Raw genomic sequence first — 6,321 nt, 5'->3', positions numbered from 1 at the left:
CACTACATCTCCCTTGTGTTAGCTTTGTAACCTGGCTGTTGCTGCTCTTGTGGTATTGCAAGGCACCTCACACATAGACAATCCCACACACCATGAACACTATCACAGAAATACCTGAGAGCAGAGTGTTGAATAGGTGAAGGTTTGTCTCCTAAATCATACATATTGGATTTGGACCACAAAAGAAATTACTTCAGAGAAAGTTTGTGAGTTTTCAGTATGTACTTTGACAGAGTATTTTTTGAGAGTAATGTTATCAAGCACTATCTCAAATCTTCTTCTATAAACTACAGTGAAGAAGGCAGAAAAGGTACAATGAACACTTTGGTTGTGTCTTCTCTGTGGAGCTTTGTACTGACAAACACAGCTTTGTAACTGAAACCTACTAGCCTGCTGAGTTAAAGGAAGACCAAACTTCTGGCTTGCCTACAGGAAAGCAGACCCCTGGGGAAAACTGCAGGATTGCTTAAGGGTGTCTCTAAGGTAAAGAAAGAGCAAAAGAGGAGACAAAAGAATGAAGGGCCGAGGATAACAGCAAAGGGAGGTAGAAATATTAAACTTGGTATATGACCTAGCAGAAGAGGGACTAGAGGTGGTTGAATGGGATGTGGCTGTTAAAAATGCAAGTTGATACAGTGGTGACGTGGCACCTTACAAAGGTGAACAACCAACCTCCATGAGGACAGGCTCTGTAAAAATGACTGCCTGCTTCCTATCTTCTAGGTTACAGAGTTCCCAAACCTTATTTTTGTCAGCATGTTATTAAAAGACTAACAGTTATTGTGATGGCAAGAGTAACCTGTATCAATTCATCCTTTCCTGAGGGAGCAAAGTGCCTTTAAATCTAAAATTAGGGTTGCTAACTTCTCGTCACAACCTTGAGGAAGCCAGTCTGTTCCAGCACACATGGGAACATTTATACTTTGCACTTTAAGTACAAAGTCATGTCCATGGAATACCTGCAGCCAAAATATTTTCGGGGGAAACACATGAAACAGTACTGTCCCCATCACCAAGATGGACTTTATGATGTGTGGTGGGTTAACGCCTCTTTCTGAAAACAAAAGAAGAAAGCAGGGTGGAGGGCTTGCGGGTACTTTACCCTCCCTGAAGGGCGTTTCCCCCTGGGAAAGCTGAGTCTGTTCCACTCCCCTCTCCCTGCCCAGCTAGGGTATAAAAAGCAGGACATCATAGCTGTTGGATCTCCTTTTTGGCTCCTGCCTCTGCTGGATGAGAGCTACTGCAGCTGCCCTCCTACTCCTCAGCCACGTGGCCGGACCTGATCCTTTTCCCTGCTGCCTCCGCACCTCCTCAGAGAAAGACTGGTTTTGTATTATAATTTTCTGTCCCACTCCCATCCATTCTTGTTCCTTGCCCTTGTGAACCTTTTTTTTTCCTGTTATTGTCATATATGTATAAATTGACGAAAAAAATTATTTGCCTCTCTACTTCCAAGCTGACTCCAGATTGTTGTTTAATGGATTTGCTCCTTACCCTTTTTTTTTTCCCTCTCCCTGTTTGGAGGGAGGAGAGGGGGGGTGGGGGGGGGAGTGGGGAAGAGATTCTCAGCCTTTTCCCCATTTGAGCTTTTAACTCTCAGTTAAGGCTCAAACCACTATATGATGGGACATGCAAAAAGCTGTTGACCTGTGCAGAGGTCTTGTTCTCTGTATCATTAACCATATGCAATCCCTCTCACCCTCAAATACCTCCACAAGAATCCTGGGAGGCACTCAAGTTGGACACAAACTTACAGTTTATAATAGTAAACTAAGCTAAGAGGGGTAGCAAGAAGACCTCCACTCTGGACTTCTGGAGGGCGGACTTCAGGCTACTCAAGGAACTAATTCAGAGGGTTCCTTGGGATAAAGCCCTTAAAAACAAAGGGTCCAGGAGAGCTGGTCCTACTTCAAGGAAGAATTGTTGAAGACGCAGGGACAGGCTGTGCCAATGTGCCGGAAGATGAGCCGCCGGGGCAGACGGCCAGCCTGGATGGTTAATGAACTTTTAATAGAACTAAGGGAAAAAAAGAGGGTGTATCATCTTTGGAAGAAAGGTGAGGCAACCCATGAAAAATTTAAGGATGTTGCTAGGTCTTGTAGGAAGAAAATTAGGGAGGTAAAAGCACATTTGGAGCTTAGACTGGCCTCTGCTGTGAAGGACAACAAAAAGTCCTTCTATAAATACATTAATAGCAAGAGGAAGGGCAAGGACAACCTCCACTCCTTGGTGGACATGGAGGGGAACATTGTAACAAAGGATGAGGAAAAGGCAGAGATACTTAACACCTTCTTTGCCTCAATTTTTACTAGCAGGACAGAATGTCTTCCAGACAGCTGGCCTGCAGAGCTGGCAGAAGGAGCCAGGGAGCAGCATAGTTTTCCTCTGTTCCAGAATGGGGTAGTTGGTGATCTGCTCAGCAGCTTGGATCCCCACAAGTCCATGGGACCAGATGGGATCCATCCTAGAGTGCTGAGAGAGCGGGCAGACGAGCTGGCCAAGCTGCTCTCCATCATTTTTCAGCAGTCCTGGCTCACTGGAGGTGTCCCAGAGGACTGGAAGCTGGCCAATGTAGTGCCCATCCACAAGAAGGGCCGGTTGGATGAGCCAGGGAATTATAGGCCTGTCAGCCTGACCTCAGTGCCAGGCAAGATCATGGAACAGGTCATCCTGAGTGCAATCACACAGCACTTACAGGATGGCCAAGGGATCAGGTCTAGCCAGCATGGATTTAGGAAGGGCAGGTCCTGCCTGGCCAACCTGATCTCCTTCTACGATCAGGTGACCCACCTGGTGGATGTGGGGAGGCCTGTGGATGTAGTCTACCTGGACCTCAGCAAGGCCTTTGACACTGTCCCCCATAGGAAACTGCTGGCCAAGCTGTCAGCCCATGGCTTGGACGGGAGCACACTGCGATGGGTTAGGAACTGGCTGGATGGCCAAGCCCAGAGAGTGGTGGTGAATGGTGCCACATCCAGCTGGTGGCCAGTCACTAGTGGAGTCCCCCAGGGATCAGTGCTGGGCCCCATGCTCTTTAACATCTTTATTGATGATCTGGATGAGGGCATTGAGTCCATCATCAGTAAACTTGCTGACGACACCAAGCTGGGGGCAGGGGTTGATCTGCTGGAAGGTAGAGAGGCTCTGCAGAGGGACCTCGACAGGCTGGACAGATAGGCAGAGTCCAACGGCATGAGATTTAACACATCCAAGTGCCGGGTTCTGCACATTGGCCACAGCAACCCCATGCAGAGCTACAGGCTGGGATCAGAGTGGCTGGAGAGTGGCCAGGCAGAGAGGGACCTGGGGGTACTGCTTGATGGTAGGCTAAACATGAGCCTGCAGTGTGCCCAATGGCATCCTGGCCTGCATCAGGAACAGTGTGGCCAGCAGGAGCAGGGAGGTCATTCTGCCCCTGTACTCAGCACTGGTTAGGCCACACCTCGAGTACTGTGTCCAGTTCTGGGCCCCTCAGTTTAGGAAGGAGGTTGACTTGCTGGAATGTGTCCAGAGAAGGGCAACAAAGCTGGTGAGGGGCTTGGAACACAAGCCCTATGAGGAGAGGCTGAGGGAGCTGGGGCTGCTTAGCCTGGAGAAGAGGAGACTCAGGGGTGACCTTATTGCTGTCTACAACTCCCTGAAGGGGGGTTGTAGACAGGCAGAGGTTGGTCTCTTCTCCCAGGCAGCCAGTACCAGAACAAGAGGACACAGTCTCAGGCTGTGCCAGGGGAGGTTCAGGCTGGAGATCAGGAGGAAGTTTTACACAGAGAGCGTGATTGCCCATTGGAATGGGCTGCCTGGGGAGGTGGTGGAGTCGCCATCGCTGGTGGTGTTCCGGAGGAGACTTGACAGGGTGCTTGGTTGCATGGGTTAGTTGGTTGGGTGGTGTTGGATGATAGGTTGGACACGACGATATTGAAGGTCTCTTCCAACCTGGTCTATTCTATTCTATTCTATTCTATTCTATTCTATTCTATTCTATTCTATTCATTTCAAATTCACTGAAAATACAAAAATGTACCCCGATCTACCCTCCCATTCCTCACTATGTGCACATACACAAGCATCCACAATTGGCAGGTGCTGTTCTGACAGTTCAGAACATGAAAAAAAACATTGTTCTATATCTTTGTCTTCCACAGCAGAAGTTTGCTGTGCCCTATGCTCATGTTCTGGGCTGTTGCTCTTTGTGAGGCGGCAGCCACTCCAAGTCTCTCAAGGAGCTCTCCAGAATGAGACTGGGGACTGTGCTAAGAGTGTCTCTGCCTGGCACCACTTTTTTGCTCATCCACATCACAGACTGGCAGCTGTTCCCGTATCACTGCTTATAGTTTCATAGTTTCATAGTTTCATGTGCCAGAGGCTCCTTTATGAAACAGTCTCATTTGCCTTTCTCAGGTAGTCTCTTATTGGGGGCTGTAGAAAGGAAGCAGTGTGGGCAGAGGCAGAAAGCAAGTGATGGAGCACTGTGCGATCAGTGATAGCTGGCCATCCATGCTCTTGATGCCTGCAATGTTCAACTGATGGGTGTGCAGGGATGAGATGGATTGACCCAGCTTTTTATCAGATCCATGAGTTTTTCCTGAAAGAAGAAATGCCTTCTATCTTATACAGGACTCATAGAAATCACGGTGTTCCCTCTTTTCACTGTGGTTGGTTTTGCCCTTTTGGATTTGAGTTTATCCTCTTTACCAGACCTAATCCTCTACTGGAAAAGCTCCAGAGTAGACTGATGAATGTGCAATGCCCACTTTACCAGTCAATGCACCAGACAGAGGACAGCAGCAGGCAATTTTCTGAAAGAGAATGTAGTTGCCATACTGTCATAACTCGGAGCCCACTGTCAAGGAAAGATGATTTTGGTTCTCTTGCTGCATCTCTCAAGATGAAACATTTCTAATACTTCCCAGAGAAACTGCTATGCACAAACAATTATAAAAGCTCATGGGCTGTGCTACAAATCAGATTCTTCATATGTGTCAATAAAAACTGGCCTTTCTCTGAACCACCTATACCTGTAAACAGAAATCCACTTATTAATACTGTCTCCTCTGCACATACATTCTCAGTATTGTAACAACTTCCCCTTTTGCACAGCTTTTAAATCAGTTACAGAGCTATGAAGCAAGCATGTCTTCTAGTCACTGAAGCCAGTTATTACACATGCATGTTTATAGAAACACACATGCTATCTAAATGCATTTTCCTTTGGGCTTAAAAATCTAGGTTTCAGGTTGCATGCACCCCAGATTTCCATAACTACTGGTTAAGAATGTATACTTGCGTCTTTCAAGTTAGACATCTGTTTAGAATGCTTTGTGGCTGCACTAAGTCTTAAATCAATTTGGTTATAAAAACAAATATTCTTTGCAGTATTAAAATAAAAGAATGGGGATGATTTATTGCTTGTTTTAGCAGCTAACTTGTCTGAGGAAAGAAGGACCATATGGAATGAACTGGCTTAAAAATTCACTGACATGGAGAAGTTATTTATTAATTTTTATAGACAATAATGACCTGTAAGGGCTCTGCTCCACCACCTCCCTGTTGCTTTAGCACCCTCTTATAATGTTTAAGGAAATCAAGTCCGTTTAGCTGGCTGTATGGCTTCTGACAATAAACAAATAATATGACAAATCATATTCTGGTATCTTATAATAGCTGTTACAAATGCTTTGGTATAATTTTCTTTTGCTTACCCCCATTGAGAAAATGCTGTTAGAATGTAGATTTCTAAACACCCTGTCTTTATTCTCCATTATCTATATGAGTACATTAAACATTTCTCCTTGCCTCTTGGTGCAATTCAGATATTCACAAGGACTTCTAGGTAAGAAAGGTTGAGGAAATTGCTAGAAACAAAATTGGAGCACGCACACAAGTGCACAAGAAGTGCCACACAAGAAGTGCATGCAAGAATACAAGAAATCTTTTGTTATAAGCACTTGTTCTTCTGTTGAGCTTTCTGCATTTACTTTAAAACACCTAATTTTTCCTTTTCCAGTGACATTTAAAGATGGGTCTGTTCCCCACCTACAGTTTCTGGGCTGAATTCACCCCTGCTGAAGTCAACCTTCCCCTTGGCAAGGAAGACAAAAGTGATTGAGTTTCAACACTGATGTCATTGTCACTTGTGGGGTGCTGCTGTCTGAGATCTCAGATCCATGGCTACTCCAAACAGCAGCGAGTGACCGTTTCAGCCTTCTCTCCCCTAGAGCACTCTGACGGGCTTCTCGCTGAGCAAGCAAGCAGGCAGCAGACCCCGCAAGCAGCCCAAGTTCCTCCTTACCTCTCTGCAGCATTCAGAAGCCTTCAATGAAA

The sequence above is a fragment of the Melanerpes formicivorus genome, unplaced genomic scaffold (genome assembly GCF_026170545.1).
Source record: "Melanerpes formicivorus ecotype bairdi unplaced genomic scaffold, bMelFor1.0.p_v2 SCAF_15, whole genome shotgun sequence".
In the NCBI taxonomy this organism is placed as follows: Eukaryota; Metazoa; Chordata; class Aves; order Piciformes; family Picidae; genus Melanerpes; species Melanerpes formicivorus.
This window is presented reverse-complemented; position numbering follows the sequence as displayed.